This window comes from Felis catus, chromosome A3, assembly GCF_018350175.1.
Source record: "Felis catus isolate Fca126 chromosome A3, F.catus_Fca126_mat1.0, whole genome shotgun sequence".
NCBI classification, from domain to species: domain Eukaryota; kingdom Metazoa; phylum Chordata; class Mammalia; order Carnivora; family Felidae; genus Felis; species Felis catus.
This window is the reverse complement of record NC_058370.1, coordinates 115,536,438-115,555,314: the sequence shown is the minus strand read 5'-3', so window position 1 is coordinate 115,555,314 and position 18,877 is coordinate 115,536,438. Positions and strand designations below refer to the sequence as shown.

The window sequence follows — 18,877 nt, the reverse complement described above, 5'->3', positions numbered from 1 at the left end:
CAGCTCCTCAACTTGTGAAGAAAGAGTACTTCAGAAAAGACAAGGAACTCACCATGGGGGCTTGAGAGTGTAGAGAGTGGAGCGTAGCTGAAGACACATGTCTCCCCTTGTTCACGGTAACAACTCCTAACTACCAACAAGAAATTGGCTAAGTTCTTAACATGTAACTAGAGCCTTGACCTTGAATAGAGAGTATCAAGACAATCCAGGCAGATGCACAGCTCCTGTGTAGGAACAGCACGGTTCCGTGAGGTCACAGAGACTCTAACTATGGAGACCAGGGGATTACTTGCTTGGAGGGAAAACCTTCCTTTTGAAGCAGAAGGAACTGGCAATGTCACCAAAGTCATGGAAAAGGAGCCTGACAGCTGACCATCTCCTCAAGGAGGAAGCTGCAAGGCCTTGCCTTGACCATTGGGTCAGCACCCTGAACCCAAGGGACTGACACTGTTGGAGTCTCAGAGCAGATACTGTGATTTCATATCAACAATGAAACAGCCTCTTGTCTCCTCCAAAGTGAGGAGACCCTGTTTTCATCAGCCAACTCCCCTGACCACCAGTTCCTGTCTATGACTATTCAGGGAACCCCACAAAGCAGGACTCCCATCAACTCCCAAAGACAAAGCCATTGGCCAGGTGTGCTTGAAAGGGTGGTTTTCTCTGGATCTCTTTCATGTGCTCAAACTCTGCCCCCACCTCGCCCCCTGCCATTCAGCACTCCGCCTGCGGGCACCCCTCCCTGACATCTGCACGTGAGGCTCAAATTCCTGGTCCGTTGTCCTTGTAGATGCTCCCCTCCCCATCCTGAGCTCTTCTCTTAGGTCTGTAGCACTTGCAGTGATTTGTATGTTTTCTCTCCCCTAATGGATTGCAGGACCCCTGGCTTGCACCTGTGTCTCCTGTGGAGTTTCATACTGTGTTCAGCACATAGGAGAAGCTTGAAAAGAGCCTGTTGAGTGAAAGATATTAACACTACTTGGAGTAAGAGCATTTGCTAGTGAGTTGCGGTCCCTTTCTCTCCTTTTTCTCTCTCCTCATAGGCTCCCTGGCCTGTGAATACCACCGCCAATAAGAAATAGTGGTCTCCAGTGCCTATCAAGCCTTTCCCTTGGTCCCCACAACGTCTCTTCTCTATTTTATTTTATTTTATTTATTTTATTTTAGAGAGAGATAGAGTGTGAGTGGGGGAGAGGGGCAGAGGGAGAGAGAAAGAACAAATCTCAAGCAGGCTCCATGCTCGGCACAGAGTCCGGCGTGGAGCCCAATCCCAGGACCATGGGATCATGACCGGAGTGGAAATCAAGAGTCGGACACTCAACTGACTGAGCCACCCAGGCGCCCCTCTTTTCTCTAATTTAAATGTGAACCAAACCCAGGGGTGAAAGGGACCCCTGCAGGGGAACTGACTGGACGGGATGGCTCCGTGTCCATCGAGATGCCCGGGTCTCAGTGGCCTAGGCCTGTGTGAATGTGCAGGGCCCAGCAGCTGCACACAGTGGTGGAGACCGTGGCCTGGCCCATGTGCAAAGAAACACACAAAGCTACCTCTTCTTGAGGGCTCTCTGGTTCCTCAAAGGGAGACTGCTAAAAGCCCTGCTTCAGACTTCGGGCAACTTCTCAGACCCACATCTGGAGGTCATTTCACATCCCGCTCACACCTCCCGGAAAACCAGCCCGCATTTTATTGTGTTCCACATCCTCCCTTGGCTGCTCTGGCCCACATTCCCCTCTCCTCCTTGGGGTCAGAACGAGAAGCAGGCCCATTGACTTGCATGAACTCATTCACTCTCCCATTCCTCAGCACCTGCTCCCTCCTGGGCCACGAAGCCACGCGTTTCCACAGCAAACAGTCATAAACAGCCGGAAGGGGACCAGGACTTCAGGTGCAGGGGGAGGGGCGGGGAGAGTACAAACACTCTGGCGAGGCCCGTTTTCATACAGATGTTTTTAGCCATAAACCGGGGGGGAGCTGCAGAGCAAGACGCGAGCCAGGTTACTCATGACAAGGTCTGCGAAGCACATTCGGCCAAAGCTCAGATGGTGACTCAGAACTTCCTCAGGCGGTGATCTCTGCACACAAGCAGCTGGGTTGGGGTGCAGGCCCAGAGGCCCCATAGAAATTGGGTGCACAGCCTGGGGAAGGTGTGCCAAGGAGGCAGACCCTGGATGTGGAATGGGTTGGAGACTCCGAATCCCCAAATTCCCAGCCCCACATCGTGCCATTCTTCACTTCTAATTAGCACAATCCCTGAAATGTCTCTCGGGGCCTAACACGTGCAGGTTGGGTGAATAGAACAGCATCTGTATCTGAGAGTCTACAATCTTTCGAGGACGATGGGCAGACACACGGCTGGTAACACAGGTCAGACTGTGTCTCGTACAAGGACAGAGGGGCAACATGCAGGGGAGGCATAAGAGCAGAGAGGGACAGAGTGATCAGGCTCAGGGGTGGCAGGAAGGTGGCCTTCATGAGCAGGGAGGATGTGGATGGACATCAAAGAGGAAGCAAAGGGCAGTGCAGGGAACAGCGTCAGTGTGGCATGGGAGGCATGTCCCGGAGCATGGTGTGGTTTTGGCCATAGGCAGGGAGGACAGCCACCATGGGAGATGGTTCTGGATGAGTAGGTGGCACCAAGACTGAGGAGGTTGGGAAATACAGGAACAGGGAAATCATTCCGAGGGTTTCCAATGTGAATTAGGGACCAACTTTCATAGATGAAGAGATTTCAGAAACAAATTTGGGTTCTTGTGAAAGCCTCGAAGGCCTGGTCTTTTGAGGCCCTGGCTCTCTTGTGGCTACACTTAGCTGTGGCTGGGTGGTGGCTGCCCTTACCCAGGACCAGCATTCTCCAGGCCGCCCTAGTCCTCACCACTCCCCACTGTGGCCCTTTATCAACTCACCCTCAGCCTGCTTCCCTCTTGGGTGTCACCTGCCCGCCCTCCACAGGCCTCTGAGTTTGTGGTCTTTGCTGTAGACCCCGAGGAGATGCCAGCAGTATCTGGCATCTGGGTAGAGAATTGCCACCAAGATGTGTTTAGGAAACTACGTTGAGGGCAGTGAAGAGAAGTCTGGAGCCTGGAGTCAGTGAAGGGTTCCTGAAAGAGTCTGTGTGGAGGGCAGGGCATGAAAGAAAGCAGAGGCAGGGGAATGGAAGGAAGGGCAGACTGGGGGGATGGGGAGGGAGCAAGGGGGTCTGTGCACGCCGACCTCACGACCAGGATGGAGGACAGAAAGAGGAGTAAGTCAAGGAGGCCGAGCAGAGGACGGTGTTCTGCTGGGTGTGTGAAGTTTGAGGTGCTGGGGTAGGACAGCCCTGTGCAAACGCATGGCTGCGGCAGCCCGGGCCTGGGGTGCCTGTGGAGCAGAGCCCCAGATTTGGGACTGTCCACAAAAGGGTGTGGCAGGGAGGGCCCTGCAGAGGCAGGTGGGGGGCTGAGGCCAGGATTCCTCACTTCTCCCCTGGCAAGCTCAGCTGGCGTCTGTGCTGGAAAACTAATCACGACTTGTGTTCTGCAGACCCCTGCTGGGAGGGGACGGTCCCTCCACCATCACAAGGCTAACAAGATGTGTCCCAGGGAGGCCGAGGCAGGGCCATGCCCACCACCGTTTTTCAGGTAGGGAGGGAGCGGTGGGCGAGAGCCAGGCCAGGCTGTGCCTTTCTCCGCCTGAGTCACACGGAATAATCTTGTCTCTCGTTCCTCTGAAGCACTCCTGGGGGACAGGGTGGGGTGGGGGCGTGAGTCATGTGAGTCCCGCACAGCAGATGGTGGAGGCCAGTGAGTCACAGCTCTGCCCCTTAATCGGAAGCGTATTCAAGCGCTGGAGAGAGTGTGACCGTGGCCAGGTCCGGGCGCCCAGCTTGCTGGTGACCGTCTGTTAAACAATGACAGACTACGACCTGCGGGGCTTCTCAGTTCACACGTATTTCCTCACTGTTTCTCGGTTCCTGATTGTACCTGTACTGATGTGGTTAATTGGGGACTGCGCTGGCTTCTGGACTCCGTGCAAGCAGGGCCTGTATCCTTAGCATCTAATCTGTTTTAAATGAACAACTGACCGACTGACTGAATGAATGGCTCCATTTGGTGTTACAATTTAATATGATGTGTCAGCGTGTATGCGTAACCTATTTATATACATATTTATATGCTATTTTAGGTATGCAATGTCTTTGGAAAAATAAGAATACATGCGACACTAGTAAAAGAGCTTGCCTCCTGGACATAGGGGCTGGGGATGGGAGTCGGGTGATAAGACAATTTACTTTCACTTTATATTTTTATTTCTCTCCCTCTTTCAGTCTCCGTGTGTCTCTCTCTATTCCGCTTTTACAACGAGCAAGAAAGCAGTTTACAATGTGGGTTGTGTTAATCACATCGGTCTAACTTTCTCTTCCACTGAGTCACATATGGGCGACAGCTTTTGTGTCTGTCGGTACCGCCCAGATTCCGGCTCTCTTGGAGCCTGTTGTCTGTTGAGTAGACTCCCCACGTGGGTCTGGGAATGCTGGTGTGACCCCTCACCGCTCGGGCTCTTGAGGAGACCAAGGCCTCCGTGGCAGCCAGCTGGGCCCTAACCCTAGAAGCAGAGGAATAGAGGAAGTAGCACAGCCCGTACCGTGTCTGAGTGAGGACTCCAGGCAAGGTGGAGGATGCAGGCCGGGCTGTGATATGGGGTGCACTGTGAACTGCGGAGTCTTCTACTGTCGGAGTGCTGGCTGATCCTAGTAGACAGGCCTGGGGCTGCCATAAAGAAGGGGGACCCTGCCTGGCTGGGTCCTTTGGGCCCCTGGGACAACGACGCACGATTTTATTTCACTGGCTCTACAAATCCAGAGCCACCCCTTCCTGACAATCGTCCTTCCTGCGGATGTTAGACAGCCTTTGGCCACGGAGGTCCCAGGTGGGAGGCCGGAGGCAGCGGGCCGGTTAGCCAAGCCCTGGCTTGGGAGGTCACAAGACTGAAAAATAGTCTTCGCTCTACCAGTTACTCGTGTAATCCCTCTGGGCCTGAAGTGATTTCCATCTCACAAAGTTTTAACGTCTGTTTGCTTAATGGTTGCACAAAGCAGTTTCACATGATTGTTTTCATTTTCTCTTCTCGATTCCTTACCATATTTCTGTTTTGCTTTTTGTTTGTGCCTGCTTTTTAATTTTTCAATTAGGTTAGCTAATATGTATTTCATTTGCTTTTTTTTTTTTTCCAAAAAAACAGCTTTTGGATTCATGCATGGGTTCTAGGTTCCTCTGTCATCAAATTAATTACTTTCTGTTTTTATATTTTCTTTCCTTTTGCTTTGTTTTTTGTTCTTTTTCTCTCTTTCTGAGTTGGCTCTTAATTCACCTGTTTTAATTATTTGTAACTGATTTATCTATCAAGCATTATTAATTTCCCCCTGAGATCTGCTCTATTTGTGACTCCAGTAGATTTAATGTGTGTGCTTTTCCACTGGGTTTTAGAAGTTCTGTTTGTATTTTCACCTTTAACTCCAGAGCAGTTTTAAAAGCAGTTTATAAATTTCTAGGTGAAAGGAATTGTTTTCTGATATTGCTATAAATTCTTAGTTTTATTACCCTGGGATTAGAGAATATCACCTATACTATGTAGTGATGTTTGTGGCTTTATATAGGTTTTCACGAATGTTCATAACTTCCTTGGGCATTGAAAAGAAGTTGCGTTCTCTATTATCAGGTACAGAGTCTGCCCTATTATTTAACTAAGGCTGACCATAACTGGATCTATTTCTTTTCATTTGTTCTCTTGATCTGCCCAGGACCGAGACAAAAATATCCTCCTGTGTTGTTGTCAATTTTTCCTATTTCCTGTAATTTCTGCTGTACGAAATTTTTTAGTATGTGGACTGGCATATTTATTCATAATTATTCTGAGTTGTTGAATTATAACCTTTGGCGTTACAAACTGTCTTTGACTTGTTTGATGATTTCTTTGACCTGGATTCTTCCTTTCCTTATTTTAGCTTTATGACTCTTGATTTCTTCGCATTGGCAATTTGCCTGGCATAACATTACCTATTCTTTTATTTTCAGCCTTCCCGAACCACTTTGTTATAGGTTTGTCTTCTGCAGGTAGCACAGAATTGGGTTTTGTTTTGGGAGCCTATCTAAAAATATTCTTTTCTTTTCTTTTTACTTATTTTTAAGAGAAAGGGAGAGAGAGACAGAGAGAGAGAGAGAGAGAGAGAGAGAGAGAGAGAGAGAGAGAGAGAGTCTCAAGCAGGCTCCACGCCCAGTGCAGAGTCCCACGTGGGACTGGATACCACAAACCATGAGATCATGACCTAGGCTGAAATCAAGAGTTGGATGCTTAACTGACTGAGTCAGCCAGGCACCCCTGGTTTTTTTTTAAGTTAGATTCCATATATAATAATTATCATATAGCATTTATCTTTTTTCTGTCTGTCTTATCTCACTTAGCATAATGCCTTCAAGGTCCATCCATGTTGTCACAAATGACAGGATGTCTTTGTTTTTTAATGTCTGAATAATACTCCATTGTATATACACCACAACTTTTTTTTTTTTTTTTACACCACAACTTCTTATCCATTCATCCATCAACGGACACTTAGGTGGCTCCCACGTCTTGGCTATTATAAACAATGCTGCTATCAATATGGGGTACAGATATCTTTTCAAGTTAGTGTTTTTGTTTCCTTTGGGTATATCCCCCGGGGTGGAGTTGCTAGATCATATGATAGTTCTATTTTTAATTTTTTAAGAAATCTCCAGACTTCCGTAGTGGCTGCACCAGTTGACAGTCCCACCAAGAGTGCGCAAGGGTTCTCTTTCTTCACATCCTCCCCAGCATTTGTCTTCTCTTGTCATTTGGATGATGGCCATTCTAGGACGTGTGAGGTGATATCTCATGGTGGTTTTAATTTGTGCTTCCCTGATGGCTGGTGTTGAGCATCTGCTCAGGTACCTACTGGCCACTTGTATATCTTCTTTGGAAAGATGTCTACTCAGGTTCTTAGTTCATTTTTAAATTGGATTATTATTATTTTGCTAATGAGTTGTAGGAGTTTTAAATATATCGTTTTGTATTTATCTTTGCCATGTTAAATATGCACATACGTTTAGTGCTATGTTTGTTAGATTTTCACGATCACAGGTTACAGATGAGGCAATTAGCAAACTAACTTTACTTCCAGTCTTTTTAGCCTGTCCCTCTTACTTAAAATAATTGTACCAACAGTATATGGTCAGGGTATATGTTAGTTCGATTTTGGTTTTTTAATGTTTATTTGTTTTTGAGAGAAAGATAGAGTGTAAGCAGAAGGAGGGGTAGAGAGAGAGAGGGAGACACAGAATCAGAAGCAGGCTCTAGGCCCTGAGCTGTCAGCACAGAGCCCGACGCGGGGCTCAAACTCACAAACCACAAGATATGACCTGAGCCGAAGTCGGACGCTTCACTGAGCCACTCAGACAACCCTGAATTTTGACTTTTGACTCCAATCTCCAATTTTCTGAAATAGTGGTTGCTCTAGGGTTTATCATAAATAGCTTTCACATATGCCATTACACATATATGGTGTAAGAGGGTCATAGGATACTTTCATTCCCCCTTCCCATCCTTGTGCTATTGTGGTCAGACATTTTACTTGTTGCAAAAGAAACTGAAAATAAGAACAAAAGTCTTTTACATTTACCCTTGTCCTTATCATTTCCAGCTATCTTCACTTACTTTTTTTCTTTTAGTTTATTCATTTATTTCTTGAGAGAGATAGAAAGTGGGGGGGGGAGGGGCAGAGAGAGAGAGAGAGAGAGAGAGAGAGAAAGAATCCTAAGCAGGCTCGATGCTGTTAGCACAGAGCTCATTTTGGGGCTTGAACTCATGAACTGTAAGATCATGACCTGAGCTGAAACTGAGAGTTGGACGTTTAACCAACTGAGCCACCCAGGTGCCCCACTTATTTATTCAGATATCAATTTCCATTTGATATCATATTCTTTCTATCTGCAAAACTTCCTTTAACGTCTTTTATAGTGTAGATCTGCTGGTAATGAATTCGCTCAGATTTGCTTGTCTCAAAGAGTCTCTATTTTGCCTTTGTTTTCAAAAGATATTTTCACTGGTATAAAACTATGAGTCAACAGTTTCTTTTCCCCACCAAGTACCTTGAAGATGTTATACTAACTTCTGGTTTTGCAGAATTTGTGAAGAAAAGTCTGCTGTGATTCAAACCTTTTCCTCCCGTACATATCGTATTTCCTGCTTTGTTTGCCATCAATATTTTCTCTTTGAGTTTCAGCCCTTTGAGTTTTTGTCACTGTTGTTGTTCATTTTGTTTTGTTTTTAAATTTATCTTTATTGTGGGGGGGGAGTTCTCTGAATTTCATGGAACCATAAACTATAGTTTGTTGCTTTTAATTAATTTTGGAAAATTCTTGGATATTATATACATTCAAATACTTCTTCTGCCCCATTTTCTCTCTTTGTGGATCATTGATCTTTCAGTTTTGGATCATTGATACGGACATTGCCCACAACTGTTGGATGCTTTCTGGATGTTGGAACATTTCTGGATGTTCCCATTATTTTGCCAATTTGTGTTTCAGTTTGAATAATATCTATTGATAGAACTACTTTAAGTTCACAGCTTCTTTCCTCTGGGGTGTATAGTGTGCTTATAAGCTATCAGAGGAATGCTTTGTCTTTTTTAATTTTAATATTTATATTTAACTCTCTTCATACTTCATATGTTTCTTCTGAAATTCTCAATTTGTTCACTTATGTTTTCCACCTTTTTTTTTTTTACCAGATCCTTTTCCACAAATAATCATAATTACTTTAAAGCCTCTGCTCGTTCCAACATTTGTGAAATCTTGGAGTCTGATTCTGTGAATTGTTTTATCTCTTGATAATATGCTGGTATTTTTTTCCTGTTTTTTGTTTATGTCTTATAATTGTGTTTTTGTGTTTATAATTTGTAAATGTATTCAAATATTGTATCTAGAATAACAGTAAGGACTTAGGTAAATAGAATTTATGACAGGAAGTGGGGAATCCCTCTTTTTTCTGTCAGGCTATTAGTGTGTGGGGTTGAACCAAATAGAATCATCAGCTGCACTGAGTTTTAGTTTAATAATCATTATACTTCACCTCATTGCAACACAGACTTCACATCCCTCCAGTGGTGAAGTGGTGGTATCTTGCATTTAGTGTGAGATCTGCATGCTGTAAACTTTTTCTCAGTGTTCCTACCAGCCAATAGTTCAGGTCCTGTGTGGCCTGAATCATAGAGGGAGCCTCTCTGTATTCTTCCCCAGCTATAGATTGTTACAGCTCAGTACTGGGTGTGAGGCTCACGTTGGAGCAGACGGGGTTCTCAGGTTTCTGATCGTGCCTTTGTCCTAGGCAGGCTGTGTGCATTTGGCTTTCACTTTTCCTGCCTGTCACATTTGTGGAAACCAAACCCTTCCTGTACTTGTGGGACATCTTGGGAAGGGGGGGGCTTCCTGCCTTACCCCTTACCCCAACCGCGGTGATGGTAGACCTCTGCTTTGTATCAATGCAGGGTCCTGGAACTCAGTGGTCTCTTGGCACTCACCAGCAGTAGACAGGGAACAGAAAGGCCTCCAGTGTCAAATGGGTTTGTTTCTATTTTCTTCCAGAGGTAGTGGAGTTTTGCCTAGGTATTTAGTTTCCTGCCCTTCCAGTGGCTTAAGGCTCTTTGCTTGTAAAAGAGTCCTGGATAGGAATGGGACTTTGTGCCCCTCCTCTAAGGCAAATTACCTGGGTTTCATGCTTATTGCTACCAATATAAGGTTTTTGCCTTCCCCCAATCTTTCTGAGAGCAACCAGTGGAGGGTCATGGAAAAGAACATGTGAGTACTTCAAGACTTAGCAAAATTAAATATGGATTAAAGACTCTACTTTTCAATGGTGTTGGAATAATCAGACATACTTATGCAGAAAACAAACTACAATCCATACCATACCCAAAAATTATCTCAAAATAGGTCACAGAACTAAATGTAAAACCTGAACCTGCAATATTTCTAGAGGAAAAGAGAAGAGAATCTTTGTAAATTTGTGTTCGGTAAAGATTTTTTAGACTATGACACTAAAAGCACAGCCCATGAACAAAAGAATCGATACATTTGACCTCATCAAAATCAAATACTGTCAGAGACTCAAGAGGCAACCCAAAGACTGGGAGAAAATATTTGCAAAGCATAAATCTAATAAGGGACTTGTATACAGAATATGAAAAGAACTCTCAAAACCAGTGATAAGAAAACAAAGAACCTAATTAAAAATGGGCAAGAGACTTGGGCACTTCAACAAAGAAGACACATGGATGACCATTAAACACACCAGAAAGTGTTCAGCATCATAAGGTGCTGGGTAAATGCAAATTAAAACAACTACATTAAAATACAAATTAAAACCACTACATGGAGAAACTACTGCATGTCTATTGAAATGGCTAAACTGTAAAAGACTGACCATACCAAGTTTTGGTGAAAATACAGAGAAACTGGAACACTAGTAGTAAAAATATAAGATAGTACAACCACTCGGAGATCAGTTTTTTTAAATGTTTATCTATTTTTGAGAGAGAGTGCAAGCAGGGGGTGGGGTAGAGAGTGGGGGGCAGAAGATCTGAAGTGGGCTTCATGCTAATGGCAGCAAGCCCAATATGGGGCTCTAACTCACAAACTGTGAGATCATGACCCAAGCCAAAGTCAGATGCTCAACCAACTGAGCCACACAGGTGCCTCTGTAAATCAGTTTGATAGTTTAAGATGTTAAACCTACAGTTTCTATGTGATTCAACCCTTCCATGTTGAGGTGCTTTCCCAGAGAAATTACAACATACATCCCCAACAAAGACTTGTACAAAAATATGTACAGCAGTTTGTTTGTAATGAATGTCCATCAATAGGTGAATGGATAAACAAATTCCACACAATGGAATACTACTAAGCAATGAAAAGGAATGGACAGGAGTAAATCTCATGATAATTACATGGAATGAAAGAAGCTACACAATATAGAGTACATGATCTAGGACTACATTTACAAAAAGTTCTGGAAAGCACAAACTAATCTATAGTGATAATAACACAGAATAAATGTGTTCTTGAGGATGGGGATTAGGGAAGGCAGGAAGGAAAAATTACAAAGTAGAATGTGGAAACTCTGAGAATTACCAGGCTTCTGCCTTTGGAAATCTCTAGACCAGAGGTAGGCACTAGTATAGGGGGTGAGAGGAAACTGCCATGCACCCTCCTCTTTCCCATAGTAAGGGAGGGCCTACATCAGACAAGTGTTCCCAGAACATTCCCCAAGACTCCCCTTGTCATATGGCCCCAGCAGCAGACTCAGGAATGGCATCAGGTCTACAGCTCAGTGAACATCAGTCCAGCCTCGGAACAGGCCAATCTCCTCTCATTGACGCAGACACTCAAGTAACCAGGGGGTCTCTGACAATCCTCTCGCCAGGTTGCAGGGGAGGAGCCTCTCACTGTGAGTTCCACCAGCCTGTGGAGGCCCTGGCCCCCCTGTCCTCCTCCAGGCCTCTTCTTGCACATTCTGGCACCACCTGGTTGAGTGGGCAGAGCACTTGGTGTTTGGCGGGAGACAGTTCTCTTCCTGAGTCTGAGGGAGGGGTTGGTGCCCCTGCAGGTGGATTTCTGAACTGAGACCATGGGGCCCTTAATGCTTTCCACCCTCAGCTTCGGTCTTCGGCTGCAGTTCTGGGATGTGAGGAGAAATCCCACTTGGCATCCTGTTTCACCATCCAATATAGTGTCAGCTCATTCCCGTGCGTCTGACCTCGCACTTCCTGAGCTGTTATCTTTAGTGTTGATAGTGGGGTCATCATCACACAGTGGAAAGGGCAGTCCAGGCTTCAGAGCCTGGCTCTGCCCCTTACATTAATGGATAGATAATAATCCGCCTCCATCCACTACAGATTTCGTGTGAGGACAAAATGAATTAATATTTGTAAGGAACTTAAAACAATGCCTGGCATAGAGTAAGCGAAATCTGAAAGTTTGCGATTATCTCTTATCATCCCGTTGAATAAGCCATCTCACTCCGAGTGGCAGTTTCTTGCCTGCAAAATAGGCTCTAACTCCACTCTAATAGGTGGAGTTTGAGGATTGGCTGAGATTGCTCATAAAAAGCACCTGGTGCAAACGCCTGCACATAGCAGGTGCTCGGTGAACGTGAATTCCCTTCCACTCCCCTCCGCTAGGGTCATTTTGGAAGCGCGCCCCTTGCAGCAACATTGTTTGTCGTAGGGGAGTGGGAGCCAGGTCCCGGGAAAGTGCTGTGCTGGGCAGGCTGGGCCAAGACATGGAACCAAAAGGCAAGAGCCATCTCTGCTTGCCTGAACCAGCAGGAGAAAGAGTATTACTGCCTTCCTTCACGTGGGATGGGCCCTGGGCAGGGAGGCACAAGCGTTGGGCTCTGGCCTCAGCTCAGCCTGCGAACAATTTGTTGTGCAGGATGGGACAGGAGTCTGAGGCCTCTCTCGGTGGCTCCCCATGTGGAGAGGGGCGGGGCCAGGGGATGTGCACCCCGGGGTTAATTCTGGCCAGTCATTCCCTGCAGACCTGTCCGGTGCCCATCCTCCTTCCCATCCTCATTCTAGAGCTCTCTCTTGTCAACATTCCACCTTGACAATAGTTTTTGCTACCAGATTTTGTCATTCTCTGGCACAGCTCAGCGTGCTCATTCCTCCTGGACGCACTTCTCTGCTCTGCCCGGAGGATGGCGAGGAAGTGACATCTCCATGGAAACAGGTGTTGATCCCACAGTTGCTTAGCGATGTGCTGGTGTGCTGCAGGATGATGTAAGCCGCGCTCTGGTTTCCCTAGGGGCTTGGCGTCCTTTGATGTGTCTGTACTATTGGAGTTGGGATGATCCCTGGCTTCTACCCTTCTTATGCAAAAGTAAAAGGCAAAAAGAACCGGGAACTGAGCTCCATGGGGAGGAACAGTGTTGTAAGAGGAGCAGTGTCAGGAGTCACAGGTGAGATGATGGTGACACTTTTGCTGGAGGCCGACAGTCTTGGGGAGCCTTGGACGCTGTGTGCAGGGGGGCAGCTGCCGGCCAAAGGCGAGTCCTTGGTACTCCCCCACCATGCTGAGGGCGGCCACAGTGCATTTCCCCTCCAACGGCCCCTGTCCGCACCCAAGCTGCCCTAGCCTTTGGGGCCAGGACACAGACGGAAGCCTACATACCAGATCTCTGATACTTAAAATTGTAAACCAGGCCAGCAGATTGTTACACAGAGTATATTCAATCCTCTGGCCGTGGCAACGTGGCAGGCAGAGTAGTAGCCCGCCGAAGACGCCCACGTCCTAATCCCAGAAACCTGAGAACATGTCATGTTACATCAACATTGTAGGCAGAGTTGAGGCTGAGGAGTTGACTTTATGACACGGAGGTTTGTGGCAGATTATCTGCGTGAGCCCCATGCAGTCCCAGGGTCCTCAGAAGCGGGAGAGAAGGGCAGAGTGGTGCCATGTGAGAAACCCTCGACTGGCCTCTGACGGCTTTGGAGGTGGAAGAGACAACAAGTCAAGGGATATCGGTGGCCTCTAGAGAAGCCTCTAGAAGCTGGAGAAGGCAGGAAGACAGATCGTTCCTTCGAGCCTCCAGAAAGGAACACAGCCCTGCCGATACCCGGTGAGACTTCTGACCCACGAACTCTAAGATAGCAAATCTGGGTCAGTTTAAGCCCCTGAGGTTGCGGTGACTTGCTGTAACTGCAGAAATCAGTACAGCAGGTGTGGCCTGTGGGGATGGGCACAGCCACAGGAGACAAGAGTGGGTCTCGTGCTGGGCACGGCACAGAGAGGGGCCTTCTTGCCTGTGTATGTGCAAAACTGGTCCTACCACTGGAGGAAAAAAATGCCATTTCCTTCCTTTGGTAACTTTCACAAAACAAAACAGGGGCACTTGGGTGGCTCAGTCAGTTAAGCATCCGACTTCAGCTCAGGTCATGATCTCACCGTTTGTGGGTTCAAGCCCCACGTCAGGCTCCGTGCTGACAGCTTGGAGCCTGGAACTTGCTGCAGATTCTGTATCTCCCTCTCTCTGTGCCCCTCCCCACTCTCACTCTCTCTCTCAAATAAACATTAAAAAACAAAACAAAGGAAAAGAAAAAGCCCAAACAAACCAAACTAGCCCAAAGCTTCCCCATAAAGCCAAAGCAAACTCTGCACGCAGCAGGAGAAAGTAACGCAGCTCTTCCGAGTGAGGAAAGACCGTGGGGCCTCCGGGACTGGCGTGCCCTTGCTCACTGGACTCCACTGCTAACTGGCCGTGACCGTGTTGGGCCTCAGGGTTCTCACCTGCGAGATGGAATTCAGCGAGTACTCCAGGCAATGAGGAATTCTCTTTTCCTTCCCTTGGTTATCCGGGCTAAAATGTTCCCCTCTCTCTATTCCACGGACCTACGTCCTACAGGCCCAAGGCACAACGCACCTCCTCCAGAAAGCCCTCCCTGACCACGCTCGTCGGCAGCGCTTTCTGGCTGTAGCCCTCTTACAACCTTGCTTTCTTTGTGTATAGCGGCACGGTATGCAAACTTAGAATAAACTCATCCGTTCAATGACTGTTTCCTGCCCCCAGTCACTAACAGAAGCGCAATGCTGGCCACTGCAGGTCTCACCAAATCATTGTTGGGCAGCTGATCATCAGTTACAGTGTTCAGGGCCCGGGACAGCTGGGTCCATTCAAACGAAAGCTTAAAAGAACGTGTCAAGCTTAGGCTTACCTTCTCTGCAGACAGCTGTAGCTTGTTTGACCCCATGATCTTGGAGCCTCCCAGACTCCTCCTTCCCTGGGACCACTTTGTCAGCCGCATGTAGGCCCAGCCCTGCTGGGTCCCTGCGTAGATTCTTTCCTAAACTGGGGAGAGTTGAAAGTTCAGCGGCTTGGGGGGATTTGCCCTGGAGGCAGCCTGGCCAGGCTCCTTCGCTGGCCTGGAACTCAGGTCTACTAGCAGGCTGTTTTCCCGGGGCCAAGCCCCGCCTCCAGCTCTTGTTCTAGTTGCCATCTGCGTGCTCTGGGCCTTCACAGCCCACCCAAGTTCTGTCTCTTCTACAACTCACCCTGGCTGGGGTCTGCAGTCCTGCTCCTGAGACCCCGTGTCTTCTGTATGACCTTTACGTGTCTCCTGCTCTCGGGACACCTATTGACCTGCCTGCCAGGACACTCACCCCCCACCCGTGGCTACCCTGCCCTGTCATAGCCTCCCTCCTGTCCCGTCTCCTCTGTATGCATCATGGCTTCCCAATAGGATTGACTTTGTCCTCCTGCCTGCTCTAGATCCGCCCCTCTCTACTTACCTTACCTGGTGCATGCACAGCTTCAGGTGCGGATGCCTCTCTGCTCGGCTCTGGCTTGTATCTCTTTTCATTCCTTAATTTATTTGTTCACTTAGCCAGTCAGCCATCCAGAAAATATATGCCTAAGGCCCGCTCAGTGGCAGGCAGCGTGCCAGAGGCTGGGCTCTGTGCTCCAAGCCCACGCAGGACTGACACCCGAGGCTTCCCCCTCTGTTCCTCCCTGAGCCCCCACGTGGATGGTGGATCTGATCGTGGCCACCTGGAGAGCTGTTTATACAATTACATTAACCGCACAAGGAAGAATAATAGATTCGATTAGCTTACAATGCTGATCTTGCTAGAATTCTTTGGTATAACGAGCACTGGTGATAATAAGTTAACCCATAAGTGCTACATTTAATTTTTAGATATGTCATTTCAGATGTGCCTTGAATCTTTCAAGAAGTCCTGGCTGAGACTTTTTTACATCCGGGAGTTGGGACAGGAATTGTCTTCAGCCAGTTAGAGTTCAAGGAAAAGATCAGCTTGGCTGGCTGGCCGACGTGGCCACCAGGAGGAGCCCGTGCTGGCAGAGAGACCTCTGAAGCGAAGCGAGAGTGTCCGGTGAGGGTTGTAAATGTGTATCACGGTGTGAAGGTCAGCGTCACGTGGCTGCAGACAGCACTGCCGTGCCGTTGCTCCCGCGCTACAAAGTCAAGCTAGAAATCTGAAGGCTAAACATGTTCCCAACAAAAGCACAGCAATAGTTACACATTTTTAAAAAGCTGTATATTTATTATCGTATCCCACGGGGTATTTACACTGGCGACATTTGGCTCCAGCTCAGTGTTTAATACTTGGCCATTCTGCATTTGGCCAAGATGAGTGTTCCGTGCACCTCGAAAAGGATCTAATTGAGACTTTTATGTTTCTTTCCTTGACAGATATTTTGTCCCAGTTAAAAATAGTGCTTCGCACAAGAGCTGAAAACAGGCTTCTTCACTAAACGCTTCCTCAAGCTGGTTCTCAGCCTCCTCCTGAATCATTACCCTCGAGCCAGTTCGCTGAGATCTCAGGGAGATACACGCCAAGAAACGCCATGCTTCCTCCGGGGAAAGTGCCAGCGGGTACCCACCCCACTGCGGTCGAACCAGCCCAAACCAGGTCTACGAAGTCCGGCAGGGCTGTCCATTCCAGGACCACCTCCTGGTCTTCCTCAGCCGAAGAGGAAGGACCGCCCCTTCTGACCTGGTTGAAGGAACCTGCAGTCACTCCCGGGTCTCTATTTTACCACAGCCTGTTAGCAGCCCAGAATAGCTCCCGAGCCTTCGATTCCGTGCTCCGGGCAGAGTCTTGAACCATCAGGAAATGGTTTTTGCGGTGTGCCAAGGAGGCAGAGGGGGAGGCAGGGATGGAAAATCCAAACATCCCTCCCGAGTCACGGCGAAGAGGCAACCCATGTTTTCAAGTCAGTCTGGATCTCAAACATTGAGTGCCACTTGTGCGATGGGTTCCTGCCATTCTTCCCTCTGGGAATTAGAAGAAGTCGTGACAGCCTGTGGAACCATCCAGCTGAGTAAGGGGACAGGTCCCTGAGCTGGCGGGAACTGTTACTGAGGCCTCGCCCACACTGAAGATCATAATGCCATGAAGAAAGTTCTGGCAACTCTGGAAACCTAAGGGAAAGCATGCCTGTCTCCCCCACCCCTGCCAGTATTCAGTCACATATGTGCTCTTCGTCTTCTGTATAACTTCCATCTTGGCACGTTTGAGAGAGAAGTTTGCTGTGTTTGTCTGCCCAATGGGCTGCCTTCGTTATAGATTGTAAATAACTTCTTTCCAGAATTTCAAGACTTTCTTTTTTTCTTTAGGATGACATTTAATATTTTCCATGCAGTTTGCCTTTCTGGGAGAATGTTCTCAGGGATGAGTAACTTTGGGTTGTCTTCCTTTCAACTGCTTTCCCTATTTTAAAGGTCTCATTCTTATATATATTTTTTCAAAGCGATACGTTTGATTTGAGGTTTTAGGCTGAAACCCAGCTTTTTCGTACAAATTCCTGCCCATGTGCCATTGTTTTATCTTCTGAACGAGCTGACAGAATGAAGCCTGCTGGTTAGCTGAGACCATTTCGGGTACTGCCTCTCGAAGTAAGGTCTGTGCGGCACCCGTGTCCACAATCAGTGTGCTTCCTGGAAATGCAGTCTGCTGGGGCTAGTTGCAAATATATTGAATGAAAATTTCAGTGGGGCAGGAGGAGGCCTTGGAATCTGAATTTTTCACAAGGGCAGCAGGTCGTACCTGTCACTGTGGAGTTTGAGAACCACCATTCCAGCTGAAGGAGCAGGAGTGACCTTTACCGGATGTCCTCCCTGCCTGCTTTTCTCCACCCATCTCCTCAAGCTGGGCTTGGGTCTTCTTGCTGGCCCTGGTAGCTTTCAGTAACTTTCATACGGTTTGGAATCTTGACGGCCAGGCCGCAGGCAAGCTGCACTATCAAAGCTGGGCCCCATGGAGATGAATTTGACCAGAGTACCTAACGTGGGGCTGGTTAGGCAGAAGGGGGCGCTTGAGAGGTGAATGCTGCCCCCAGTTTCCCCCATAGAGGCAACATTAAGAAAATGATGACATTTGAACTGCACATGGAGATTAACAAATGAGGTTTCCCAAGGCTGTAAAGTGCCAGTCTAGAGGCTCTGGCCCGCTGCCCCCACCCCCACCCCCCAGCCTGGTCTGGCACCTCAAGGGCTGAGGAGACATGCATTAGATGCCTGTGGCTCTCATCCAGATAAGAAATGAATGGTGGCCTGTAGAAATAGAGAGGAGGGAACCAAACAGCACATATTGAGGGTAGGAATTTAGACTTAATAACCGATTGCATGGGGTGCCTGGGTGGCTCGGTTAGTTAAGCGTCCGATTCTAGATTTCGGCTCAGGTTATGATCTTGCGGTTCGTGCATTTGTGCCCCACATCAGGCTCCACACTAGTAGTGTGGAGCCTGCTTGGGGTTCTTTCTGTCTCTCTCTCTCTCTCTCTGCCCCTCCCCAGCTCACTCTCTCTTTCTCACTCAGAGTAAATAAGTAAACTTAAAATACCCCAATTGATTGGATGTGGGGAAAAAAAGAAGAGAAGGTGTCAAAGGGCTGTGGGTTCTGAGCCCAGATGGCATGTTGGGCCACGGACAGAAGTAATGACAGAGCCCAGCCTTGTTGCTGCGGGAGCTACTCCTTCACTCCTCACCTCTCCCCTGTGTCCTGCCTGAACCCACATGCTCTTCCCTGGTCATCTGTTCCAGGCACTACTCTAAGAGATCTGAGGCTGCAGAAGGTAGAGATGACTGCTTTCCCCTCCCAGCCCCTGGGCTCCTGCTAATAACGGTGCATTTCCCTATTTTATTTTTTAGTCGAGAGAGGCACACACAGGTTATATACCTTGTTCCATGACTTGCCAGGGGGATTTACCTCCGGCCTTTTCATCCTTAAATCAATGTTTTGTGTGTTTTCACAATCATCACCGACATTTCCACCTCAGCCCACTGACAGATAACAAATTTTACTCTTTC

At 47.7% G+C, this 18,877-nt stretch overlaps 1 long non-coding RNA gene across 2 annotated transcripts; it reads left to right on the top strand.

Moving 5' to 3' along the window:
• Positions 1-287: 287 nt before the first annotated feature.
• LOC109498630 lies at positions 288-17,160 on the top strand. 2 transcript variants are annotated; one of them, XR_002155465.3, is made up of 3 exons: positions 288-636; positions 875-997; positions 16,260-17,160. It is a non-coding gene; the product is annotated as an uncharacterized LOC109498630 (long non-coding RNA). The 2 variants fall into 2 exon arrangements; XR_006595847.1 differs by lacking the exons at positions 288-636; positions 875-997 and adding an exon at positions 15,722-15,939.
• The last annotated feature ends 1,717 nt before the right edge of the window (positions 17,161-18,877 follow it).